The 13044-nt window shown below is 36.2% G+C and overlaps 1 pseudogene; it reads right to left on the minus strand.

The window, feature by feature from the left end:
- Nucleotides 1-7465: 7465 nt before the first annotated feature.
- LOC108719690 overlaps nt 7466-13044 on the minus strand; it is a 40623-nt pseudogene continuing 35044 nt past the window's right edge.

The following is a 13044-nucleotide window of genomic DNA, read 5'->3' on the forward strand; positions in this document are numbered from 1 at the left end:
GTGATTGGGGCATTGGGACCACTGAGAATAGTGGAAATGCACATCCATTTGAGCACTTTGCAACTAGTTCTTGCATTGGTAGAAGACAGAAGGTTTTCCTCAGTAAAGCCCACAATTTAATCTAAGCTTAGTTATAAAGCAACCAAAATCAACCAAAACATTTCCTGAGAATCAAACTTTTTATATCCAGGACGTTGTCCTTGCTTTGAGTCTGGTTATACAAGCTCCATATTAGTAAATAATCTTATTTTCTCATCAACGCCTACTAAATTAAGGGGGTGCAATTCAAGCTGTTCCCTCTTACAAAAGCCTTTTTCTTCTTCTTCTTTATATTTAACAGACAGGATGACATTAACAGACCAAAAAAAATAGATTTCATGAGTTTTCAGCCTTTAAATGATGCACTCCATTAGAAGCTATAGGTTCTTTGTAAAAGCTCCAAAAATATAAGGAGCCTTATTTTCCTGTCAACACTTTCTAAAGGAAGGTGAAAATACAATACAAGCTGTTCTCTCTTACAAAAGCCCCTTTCATGTTTTTAAACAGATACATACTTATTTACAGAGTAAGCACAAAAAGCCAAATGACATGATTTTTTCTTTGCTTTTTCTGCAGCACAAATACATGTAATTATGTCCTCTTAGTGGCATTTGTGTACTGCATCTATTGTTCATCATACAGTAAAAGAAAAATTAAAGAACCACTGAATGAACCACGAGGTTCTGCATTTTGGAAGTAACCAATGGCAGCCAATCAAATTTTTGCTTTCATTGCTCTACCTACAGCGAGCTAATTATTGACTGGTTGCTATGGCTCACTGGCCAGATACACATTTGCCCAGTGTTCATAAATAAGTTAAGCACCACAATACAGTGTCTCTTTAGTTATTTAGCATTAATATACAATACTTTCCAGTGAAACGAGCACAGCTCATTTTTATAATTGCAAGTCGTGTTGCCTATTGCCAAAGCACCAGATATCTCATTCAAAAGTTATTTTATTGATTGTGTATAGCAAGACGCTGCTCACTCTGAGCATGGACATGTTTTTCTTGGATCATTTTCTATCATACTGTATCTAAAAAAAAACGAAATATTCATTCAACACATAGCAAACTAATAGGGTTAAAAAAGTTGGTATGGCTGAAAGGGCAGTATCAGTCTTCCATTCTGGAATAGTTATGGGGTCTGATTGTCTAGTTCATCCAGCAGATTCTGGAGCAAACTTGAGTGATCAGTTATAATAGATAGAGGGATAGATGTATATGATAATAATGGATAGTTTATAAAATATTTTTGAAAGCTTCCATAATGGTCGGTAGGACATCTGATTGTTATGTTAATCCAGGAATGTCGGTCTCATAAACCTTTAGCTTTTGGCGTGACATGAGAAAGAATAAAACGTGGTCATGGGTTAACCCAGTGATTTACATGGTTCTGCATTTGCAACGTGTTAAAGCACCCAAAACATCTGCATTCACATCCCATCAGCAGTAATTCCTGGCTGCTTTCTTTATAGCTGCACAAGGGTCATGCAGCATGACTGAATGCATTTAGCCAGTAGGAATTAAAACTGCCGGATAGTTTGGTTTCCCTGAGAGCAGCTGCTTGACATACACCAATGAAGTGCAAATGCAACCCAAGATAAGTCAATGTTAGCCTATGGGGAAGGTCCCCATAGGCTTGCCTAACTTTTTTTGATCGAAGGATATTCCTTCGATCGTTGGATTTAAATCCTTCGAATCGTTTGATTCGAAGGATTTATCCTTCGATCGTTCGATCGAACTATCTGCGCTAAATCCTTCGACTTCGATATTCGAAGACGAAGGATTTTAATTCCTAGTCGAATATCGAGGGTTAATTAACCCTCGATATTCGACCCTTAGTGAATCGGCCCCTACATGTATACCCTTACATTATTAAACTGAAAGAATATAGTTATATAGCCCAAGGGTTGCCAGCACTCTCGATATAGTTGCTTGAATTTGCCTGGGTGCAGTGCCAATAAATTATCCATAACTACTACAAGAAGGTCCACACTCTCAGGACTTATAAAAATCATAATATTTATTATAAATGACTAACGTTTCGGGTAGGTCCCTAGCCTTTCTCAAAGTTTTGAGAAAGGCTAGGGACCTAGCCGAAACGTGAGTCATTTATAATAAATATTATGATTTTTATAAGTCCTGAGAGTGCGGAACTTCTTGTAGTGGTTATATATAGATATATATATATATATATACACACACACAAGTTAACAAGATGGCTTGGAGTTGCTTAGAGACATATTCACAGTATTTTGCTTTCAGTGATGTTTGCCAACACCAAGAGGGTATTCTGATTCCAAGCTCAGGGTTTTGCAGTCAAACACTCTTCCACATTGGATTTACATACATCCAGCCTTCGGCCTGCAAGACAAGAAAACACCCTGTATTACAATTTGAGCAAATGATCTGTCAATACAGAACGTTGCTTACTTATATCAATGTAATGCATTTTTTTTGAATAGCCTGTATGGTCAATGCACCACATGTGTCATAGTCCCAATAATAAAAACCATGATGTAATTAAGGCTTTCATGGTTATGCAATAGAAGACACTAAAGGTGGCCATACACTGTATGATTTGCCCATTTGGCAAGCAAATTATTCCCCCAATATGCTCACCTGTGGTGGGCAACATCATGCTAATGCTATTGTTTAGTCCTAAAGCTCCAACAACTGTATTACAATGAGTAGGATACAAAAAGTAGAAGTGAGAACTGCATCAATGAGCCGATGTGATATAAAAACTCAAGCCTGTCTGATTTTTGGCCAGATATCAATCGGGGAGGTCTGTTGGCAGGGCTCTATAAATTGGTCTAAAGGACCCAAATCGGCAGCTTAAACCTGTTATGATTGTCTAATAAAGAATTATTGAAATTCAACTTTTTCTTATTTATGTGAATTTTCTTTTCAACTTCTATTGCATTTTTCCAAAACACATAGTTTCATGAGACTGTACTCATTTTTTTAAATTATTATGGGAAAAACCATGGCTATTGAGCTCGAAATTGCACTTTGCTGTATTTTCAGTTGTAAACGAGCCCTACAGAGTTTCAAAAATTAGAATGAACAAAAGTAAAGCAAAAAAGGCAACATTTGTACAGACATTGTCAGTTTGTTCATCATAACAAATACTTTGCAAGGGATATAGTCTTTATTTACAGACTACAGGAAATCAAGGCAAGACAGCTTGCTGTTATTCGTTATATTATTTTTATATAATACACAAAAGCCATGAATATCTTGTAAATTATATACTTAAAAACGGTGTGTTCTGATGTCATTAGTTATAAACGGTGAGTTCTGATGTCATTTTTGTCACATGACTCACTGAAATTTGTGTATTATAATAAATAAAGTACCCCCATTTGCAAAATATGAGGATATTAGAAGTTACCTCGGAGTTCCATGACCTGTATAAAAACACTCGGCCTTCGGCCTCGTGTTTTTATATGGTCATGAAACTCCTCGGTGACTTATAATATCCTTATATTTTACAAGAGAGGGTACTTTATTCACTATATAATGTGTTAGGTTGGCATATTTTTCATATTTAGTTCTATGGCACAGCGCCCAAACCTTGAACTGCCTTCACCCTTCCACTTGTATAGAAACATGGTGGAAAATGATCCAACATTGGCACCTCCAGCAGTGTTGGAGTGTTTTCAGTCTACAGCATAAATGATATATGTACAAGCCCTGTCTCATGTTTCCCATTCAAGTGAATATGAGGTGGCACCAGCAAATGTGGGCACCTCTCTCAAAGATTAAATAAATTGTAGGAGAATACACCCTTGTGCCATCAGCATTAAGGTGGCCAGTTGTCGATCTGGCAGGTTTAAAAACCCTGTTGGATCGTGGACCACATTGGTTCATTGATGCCGTCCTCGGTCCGACAGAATGTATTCTCAGTGTTGTGATCTGATCAGATGAGCCTGATATCGCCCACCTCAAGGTGGGCATATTGGGGAGAGATCCGCTCATTTGCCAAACAAGCGGATCTCTGCATGTATTACCAACTTTACTTACTAGCCATAATTATACTCATTCTCTAAACCAGAGATCCTCAACCTTTTCTACGTGTGAGCCACATTCAAATGTGAAAGAAGTTGGAGAGTTGCAACACAAGCATGAAAAAAGTTCTTGGGGTGTCAATTATGGGTTGGGATTGGCCATTTGGTAGCCTCTATGTGAACTGGCAGCCTACAGGAGTTTCTGTTTGACAATACACATGGTTTTTATGTAACCAAAACTTGCCTCCAAGACTGGAATTCAAAAATAAGCACCTGCTTTAAAGGCCACTGGGAGCAACATCCAAGGGGTTGGTGATCAACATGTTGCTCCTGAGCCACTGGTTGGGGATCACTGCTCTAAACGGTCCTAGTTATTTTGGAGTTCTCTTGCTCTTATGGCTCTTCCAGTGATCATTACGGTAATGAGAGACAGGTCCAACATTTTCACTTGACAGCACCTGACACTTGGTGGCCATTCCCTTCACTTTGAATGAAGCTCATTTCTCCTACTACAGCTCAGTGACAAAACACTCAAAACTGCTTCATAGACTTCACACTAACTTTTTTTAGTAGGTTTCCCTTCTTCCACTACCTTAGTATAACTTTGCTGGCAGTTTACTTGTAAAGAAATGGAACTGGCTATTGTAAATTATTGATGGATTTTTATTCTGCTCAGTAATGTATTGATTCATCTCTCAGCATGTATGCCTATGAAAGCAATGTTTCATTTAAATAAACTCTGTAACAGGAGATTTGGTATGGGATTTTTAGAAACATATATAGCATTGTGTGAAAGTTGAAGTTCACCATTTTATAAATATCATTCTAAAAATCCCAAAGGAATAAATAGATAGTAGGTGAGTTTTTCTGTGATGAACTCTAATCTAATGTAAACATTAAATAAAATAAACCCAAAAGGCTGGTTAATTATATCTTAGCTGGGATAAAGTACAAGATACTTTTTTAGTATTAGAGAGAAAAAATTTGGATAAAATGGAATCTGTGTGACATGGCCTTTCTGTAAGTTACAGCTTTTATAACAAGTTTACGGATAGCATCCTGCAAATAACTCTTGTAGGTGAATTTACCAATTCAAGTTTCAGTATATTTACTAAGGGGTTATTTATCAAAGTCCGAATTTATTCAATATTTTCTGTTACAAACTTCAATCAAATCCGCTCAGGTTTTTTCGCTTATTTATTATTACATCTTCCCGCAAATTTGCTTTGTTGGAAAAAATCAGATTTTCACGATTTTTTCATCCGATTTTCACAAATTTTATGATTTCTTCGGATTTTTCACCTGAAAACTCAGAAAACTTTGCGGTATTGCACAAAACCAAGCGCGCATCAAAAATCATTGGGACTTCTCCCATTGACTTATGCAACCACGACAGGTCTGAGATGCCGTTTTTTTCAGATTCTGACTTTTCCACCCTCAGGGTTTAATACATTCTGAGAAATTGTGATTTTTTTAAAAAAAAAACACAAAGCTTTCATGATTTTTGCATTTGTTGTTTAGTAAATAACCCCTGTGTCTATTTAGGGGCAGATTTACTAAGCTTGAGTGAATGTAAATTTTTGGGTACTTTGACCATCGAATAGGCTATATTTGACCATTCGACTTAGATTCGAACGATTCGAAGTACTGTCTCTTTAAAAAATCTTCGACTTCATACTTCGCCAAATTAAAGCTACCCAAGTGCAATGTTAGCCTATGGGGACCTTCCAGAGCACTTTTCTAAGTTTTTTTTGGTTGAATAAAACAAACGATTTCTATTCGATAGTTGAAACGCTAAATTCGGTGAAAAGTCCTTCGACTCTGACTTCGATATTCGAAGTTGAAGGATTTCAATTCAAGGGTCGAATTTCTAAGTTTTTTTAACTTTGAAATTCGACCCTTAGTAAATCTGCCCCTAACAGTGTCTAACAAGCAATGCGACTGTTGATATAGATCTCTCCAAATTAAATGAGACACCCCCACCTTTTGAAAATTCAGACCATTGAGGTCCAAATATAAAAATTTCGGAGCACAAATAGTTTCACTTGATAAAAGGGACTGATCTCAAAACAGATAGAAGATCAGTATTTCAGTTGCTAAAAGAGATGAAATATTGCAATGTTTGCCCAGAATATTTTCTAGCCACAAGATCTACATTTGTGAATCAAATGATCATACTGCCCTGGCTGTGCTTTAAAACCCAGTGGGTGAGCTCAGTCTCAAGGGTATTCCTTGGAAATGCCTCTCATAGGACACATGGTAAGGACATGGTCCTGTTGCGGCCTCTGTCCTCTCCCACTTCATAATTTGCTCATCTAAATGACATGCAAGTAAGGGAATCAGCCTAGCAGTTATGGGACTAACATTTAGGGATGCTACACACTATGATGCTGAACTTTTCAAAGGACACGGGTTTCAGTATGTAGTTTCAAAATAACCATCCAGGCACATAATCAGAAATGCATTTCTAGTAAGTGTGTTTCCATATCTCTAAATCTGATTATCAGTTATGGTAACTGTAAGATAGTGCCTCAATAATAACCAAATAAGGAAGGAACTCCTTTATAATTACAGTAATATATCACTGTTCTACTCTTCTGTCAGTAACGGGAGTAGCAGTCTGGCAGGCATTGCAGCTTTCAGACTGGGTAAGCAAAAATATTAGTTTGTATTTTCTTTATTAGCACAAAACCCACATTAAGTACATATAGTAACAATGGGCAAATGGAAACCTAACAACAATCACCTTTGATCTGTCTAATGTAAATAAGACAATGAAAGCATATCTCTTACTGACTGCAATGGGTTCATGCACTGGTGCTGATAAATAATGCAGTGCATTGGTATCACGCGGTCTATATCAACACAAGGATTCAGGGACTCAGAGTTACTTTAATGTGTGAGATTAAGAATAATTGGTTTATATATGTGCTGTTTCTGACTTTATAATGCAGGTGGCTGTGCTGAGTCCTGTTGTTTTTACCCATCTGCTATAAGATATAACAACTTCATTAGATCTCAGTTATATGAACAGAGGACGCCGCAGGGTTTCTGGAATATCTGACACAGCAGATTATTCTCTGCCCATAATTTTAAAATCTTCAAAGCTCTGCATAATTGTTATATAATAGCATGGAAACATAACTATCTGCCCCATTACCTGCCTAATACCATCCCTATGTTCCAGGTATTATTGTGTTATTAGTACACGGACGCACTGCATTTCACCTAATAACATTTCTTATGGGATCAAATCTGAGCCTTTAAGTGAGTCTTGTGCAATAAGCTTGTGCAGGCCATTAAACAACTTCAAATAATTGTCAAAGCTCCAGTAGAGAAATAAAAAAGCAGGATTTCTTATGCCACACACTCTGATATTAAATTAAATACAACACTTGCCTCTTTGACAAAGTACTTTGGCTTCCATGTTGTGTTGAGTGATGCCCTCTGCCTGGATTCTGCTCACTGTCTTTCCTCCAGCTGGTGTTTTTGCTCTGATGCTGCTTCAATATTCCCCGATTTTAAAGCATTGGTGACATTTTTCCATACACCTCTGTTTCATAAAAAAGCAACAAATCCATCAATAACCAAAATTCTGAGATGTCAGTGTGATATATAATTAGCATGTATTACCATCTAGGAATAGGATTAGGCCAATGCCAGATGGTAGACTTGGTGCATTTGTTTTGTAGACTATGTGACTTAAAGAGATACTGACACCAGAAAATAAACTTTTTTAATATCTATCATAACATTGTCTTTGAATGCTATTTATAATTTTGCCATAAAAGTATCTGCCTGGTGCGTTTTCGTGACCTTTCTTACCCCCTTTTTCCCTATGAGGGGGCTGTCATATCTCATAAATTAATTTTGCCTTTTCCATGATGGGTGCAAAGCAACACATTTAATTCCAAGATTATTAAACAAGACATAACGGGGCAGATTTATCAATGGTCGAAGTGAATTCAAGGGAATTTTCGAAGTAAAAAATTCAAAATTCTCAGTAATTTTTTTTGGATACTTCGACCATCGAATAGGATACTACAACTTCGACTTTGATTCGAAGTAAAATCATTCGAATATTCGACAAATTCGATAATCAAAGTACTGTCTCTTTAAAAAAAACTTCGACTTCAATACTTCGCCAAATTAAACCTGCCGAAGTGCTATGTTTGCCTAATGGGACCTTCTAGAGCATTTTTCTACGTTTTTTGAAGTCGAAGAAAAATCGTTAGATCGATGGATGAAATACTTTGAATCGTTCGATTCTAAGTATTTCATCGTTCGATCGAACGATTTTACTTCAACCACAAATGGCCAAATTTGATGTAAAAAAAACTTTGACTTCGATATTCGAAGTATTCCAATTCGATGGTCGAATTTCAAGGCTTTTTCTACTTCGAAATTCGACCCTTGATAAATCTGCCCCAACATGTTCTACATCTTTTACATCCAAGCTATGTTTATGTTCCAGAATTGTTTATACTGTGGTAATTGCACAAAGGCAAACTCAGTCCTGGCAATTACACTGAGCCCCAGTAATCTTGCAATTCCAAAATCTCACCTTTCATGTCTCTTATCCCCAAACAGCATCTCAGTGAGTGGTACTGTGTACAGAGAAAAGCTCTTTCCTTTTATTCGCACAGAAACATTCATTAACCTCCCATATTAAAAGGAAAGCTTCTACTGCTGTTTCTAAATGCTTCCCGGAAAACTAGAATATTTAATATGACTTTGATATTGCCCATTATTGTTAAAATGAACTTGTTTTCTATTTCATTTTGCAGCAGTATTATGTGTGCTGTTAATCAGCTGCAGATATTTGGTGATTTATAAAATCATATTTGGAGCTTACATTGTGTATGAAAGTAGCTGAGGACATCATTCCTTATTTATCCTTAAAACAATGGTTCATAAAGGAATAAAGCTAATCATTTGGTAGTTTGGGTGTGAATACTTCCTCATTGAAAATATAAAATTGTCATAGTACAGCCATTAATGTCTTTACCTAAATATTAGATATATTTTAGTATGCCCATAGACATTAGAACACCACATACAACCATTCTTCCCAAACTCATTTTGTTTTGTATGTTAAATAACCTTATGCTTCCAACTACAATATATTCAAATACATTATGAGTAAGAAAGTAATACCAAGTTTACTATACATTTACCAGCAGGAGAGCGCTCTCTTTAATTACTGTCTCATTTTTATGAATCTTCACCTTGACTCATACAGTCCTTGTTTCTCCAGTGGTCTGATTTTCTTCTTGATGATCGGAAGCTTAGTGGTGTCAATTAATTTGGTCTCCCCATTATTGTAGATGAATTCTAGAGTTCCATTCCACTCTCCCTGAGCCTTACATACTGTTCTGTTGGTGGGATTGTGCTTGACCTCTGCTGTGGCTCTGTAGAACAACAAATGATGTTTGACATCATTGGAAGGAAAGCTTTTTGAAGGGCTAATAAGGGATAATATACTTGACTTCATAGCAAATTATAAGTTCATAGTTTAAGCCAGCATGGTTTTATGTGCAACAAATATTGCCAGACTAGTTTATTTGCCTTTTATAAGAAGGTGAGCAGGAACACTGACTCTGGGATGGCAGGGGATGTGATCTACTTGGAAATTGCTAAAGCTTTTGATACAGTGCCACACAGAAGGTTACTGGTTAAATTAAGGAATGTTGGATAATAGTATTTGTACCTGGATAGTGAACTGACTAAAAGATAGACTACAAAGAGTTGTGGTAAATGGAACATTTTCTAATTGGACCAGTGTTGTTAGTGGGGTACCGCAGGCTCTGTCCTTGGTCCTTTGATTTTTAATTTGTTTATTAATGACCTGGAGGTGGGCATTGAAAGTACTGTTTCTATTTTTGCTGATAATAGTAAATTGTGCAAAACTATAAGTTCCATGCAGAATGCTGTCACTTTGCAGAGTGATTTGACTAAATTGGAAAACAGGGCAGCAAACTGGAAAATGAGGTTCAGTGTTGATGAATGCAAGGTTATGCACTTTGGCCGAAATAATATAAATGCAAGGGACCTATCTACTAACAAATTAATTGTTTCCATGAATCTCCAAAAATTTATGGGTTTCAATTTTTTTTTTTAAAAAAAAAAAAAGCTCTACAGATTCAAGATTTACTAAGTGTAAAAAACACGAAAACCTCTAATTCGTCAATGGGAGCAGTGCTGATCCTATTGGACAGCCCTTAACCAAGTCAGACTTTTTTTTGTATTTTTTTCTAGGAATTGAATTGAATCAATCAGTGTATTTTTTTGTTTGCATTTTTTTATTTAAACAAATTTCACAACATTCGTAGTTTTAGAGTTTGTGAGTTTAGTCATGGTTTCCAAAACCTCTAAACTCCAACCTTTGATAAATCAGTCCCCACATGACAGTGTATGTGTGGGGTTTCCGTAATAGGTAATGATCTAGGGATTTTAGTAAATAACAAGTGTCATTCTGTGGCTACTAAAGCAAATAAAGTTCTGTCTTGCATAAAAAGGGGCATTATCTCAAGGGATGAAAACATAATTATGCCTCTTTATAGGTCCCTGGAGTATGCAGTGCAGTTTTGGACTCCAAAAGAGAGACGTGCAGTGACGTTTAACTAAACTGGTTAAAGGAATGGAAGACTTAAATTATGAGGGCAGATAGGATGAGGGGACATGATTACACGTACGTACAAGTACATTAGAGGACATTATAGACAGATAGTGGGAGATCTTTTTTTCCATAAAATGGATCATCGCACCAGAGGCCACCCCTTCAGACTAGAGCAGGCGTGCCCAAAAGGTAGATTGGGATCTACCAGTAGACTTTTAGCTGGGGATCAGTAGAAATAATTGTTAAATATAGCAATATAAATTCAATCATAAATCAGTTTAATATTTAAATAATATTTTCCATGGAACAGAATGCTAACAGTGTTTTTATGGATGTACATCATAACGGGACATCATCGCTAAAAGTAGACCTCACATTAGTAAAGTATGGGCACTCCTGGACTGAAGGAAAAGAACTTTCATTTGAAGCAGCATACAGTAGGTGACTGATTTTGTTAATTCTTTTAAGAGGGGCTTGGGTGATTTATTGGACAAGCATAATAGCCAAGTCTATAGTGATACTAAAATCTACAGTTAATATGGATATACTGTATATATATATATATATATATATATATATATATATATATATATACATATATATATATATACATATATATATATATATATATATATATATACATATACATATACATATACACATATACATATATATATATATATATATATATATATATATATATAGTTTGAGAGTGTATGTAGTGCACTGGGTTTCATTTGAAGGGGTTGAACTTGATGGACTTTGTTTTTTTTTATGTAACTGGCCACAGGACATGAAAAAATGTGTATCTTTGGGACTGATCTACCTATTCAGCCTTTAGCACAATTTCATCAATGTTATCTGGCCAAAATTCAATATTGTGATTGACCAATGAAGTTATTATGTGTGTTTATTGAGTCAATGCCTGACCTGTATGGCATAGGCCACGAATGCCTGCATATATTATCTTATATGCATATCTTATCTTATGCCTGCATATATTATCATATCTTATTCTGGTGCAGAATTGTGTCATGAACAGTCTTTTTACCCCTATGGAAGGAAAGTAAGAATAGCCTTTGATAGGTGATACTGCTAATGGATGACTGATTTCTGAAAGCAAAATTAATGAATTATGAGCATGACAGCACAACTGAGACTAATTCTGATTGATGGTGTCCTAATTTCTTGTAGTTTTCAGTTAAAGTACTGATATTCACATTTCTTACAAACCTCTTTGTGGCATGAAAGGCAGGATCTATTAATGATATGTGCTCTGAGGTATGCATTGTATATGTCTGGAGATATGTCTGGAGAGAGTAACCTATCAAGCATTCAAAAAATTTTTGGCAATTTAGGTACAAAGATATTATTGTTAATGAAATGTCACTGGTTACAGTTCTCAGAAAACTTCAGGGTGCAAAGTGTCTCCTCTTACCATCACTCAGTGATTACCTTGAAATGCCAAAGGAGAAAAGACCTACTAATGGAAAAAGAAGACAAAACTCATCCCTTACAACAAACAGTACAGTATAAAATATTTTGAACTGACCAGAGATTATTAATTTTCTCTTCTTGTACCAAGAGTTTTCTTTTGTACCAATTTAAGAAGCAGTGAACAAAAACGACTTGAATGGTTTTCACTGATAAGCAATATGCTGGTTCACAGTGTACATTCCATGAAATACCTGTGGACTTTTCCTCCATAGAAAGGTCTGGAATATGACTGTGGACTGTCTTGGCACATGATATACTGACTTTAAAGGACAAGGAAAGGCAAAAAAATACAATCCCATTTTTACTTTCTTTAATGAAAAAGAAACCTATCTCCAATATACTTTAATTAAAAAATGTGTACTGTTTTTATAAGAAACCTGACTGTATGCAGTGAAATTCTCCCTTCATTTACTGCTGTGGATAGGAATTGTCAGACGGTCCCTAACTGCATACTTATGAACAGCAGGGGGAGCCCCCGCCTTACTTACCAGCCATGCAGAACTCAAGCAGCTTTGTTTATGACGATCCCTAAGCAGCCCAGACCACACTGAGCATGTGCACTTAGTCTTAGTCTTGCAAAAATGTTTAACAAAGTTACAAGATGACAGCCCCCTGTGGACAACTTTGAAAGCATAAATCATTTGTTTGATTAGGCTTGTGGTGCAGTAAGTTCATGTTTATGTTTAGTATACAAAATACAGCACTTATTCTATTTTAGACTTTCCTTGTCCTTTAACCCCCAGTTCCACCCAAGGAACTGTGAGTATAGAGCGAACATAGGCACTGGGTAGTGTAAAAACGGATTCCTCACTGTGCTCCATAAGCCTGAGTATTCCTGAAAGAAAATGAGCCAAATCCATTTACAAATTCTA

Source organism: Xenopus laevis, chromosome 6S (genome assembly GCF_017654675.1).
Source record: "Xenopus laevis strain J_2021 chromosome 6S, Xenopus_laevis_v10.1, whole genome shotgun sequence".
In the NCBI taxonomy this organism is placed as follows: domain Eukaryota; kingdom Metazoa; phylum Chordata; class Amphibia; order Anura; family Pipidae; genus Xenopus; species Xenopus laevis.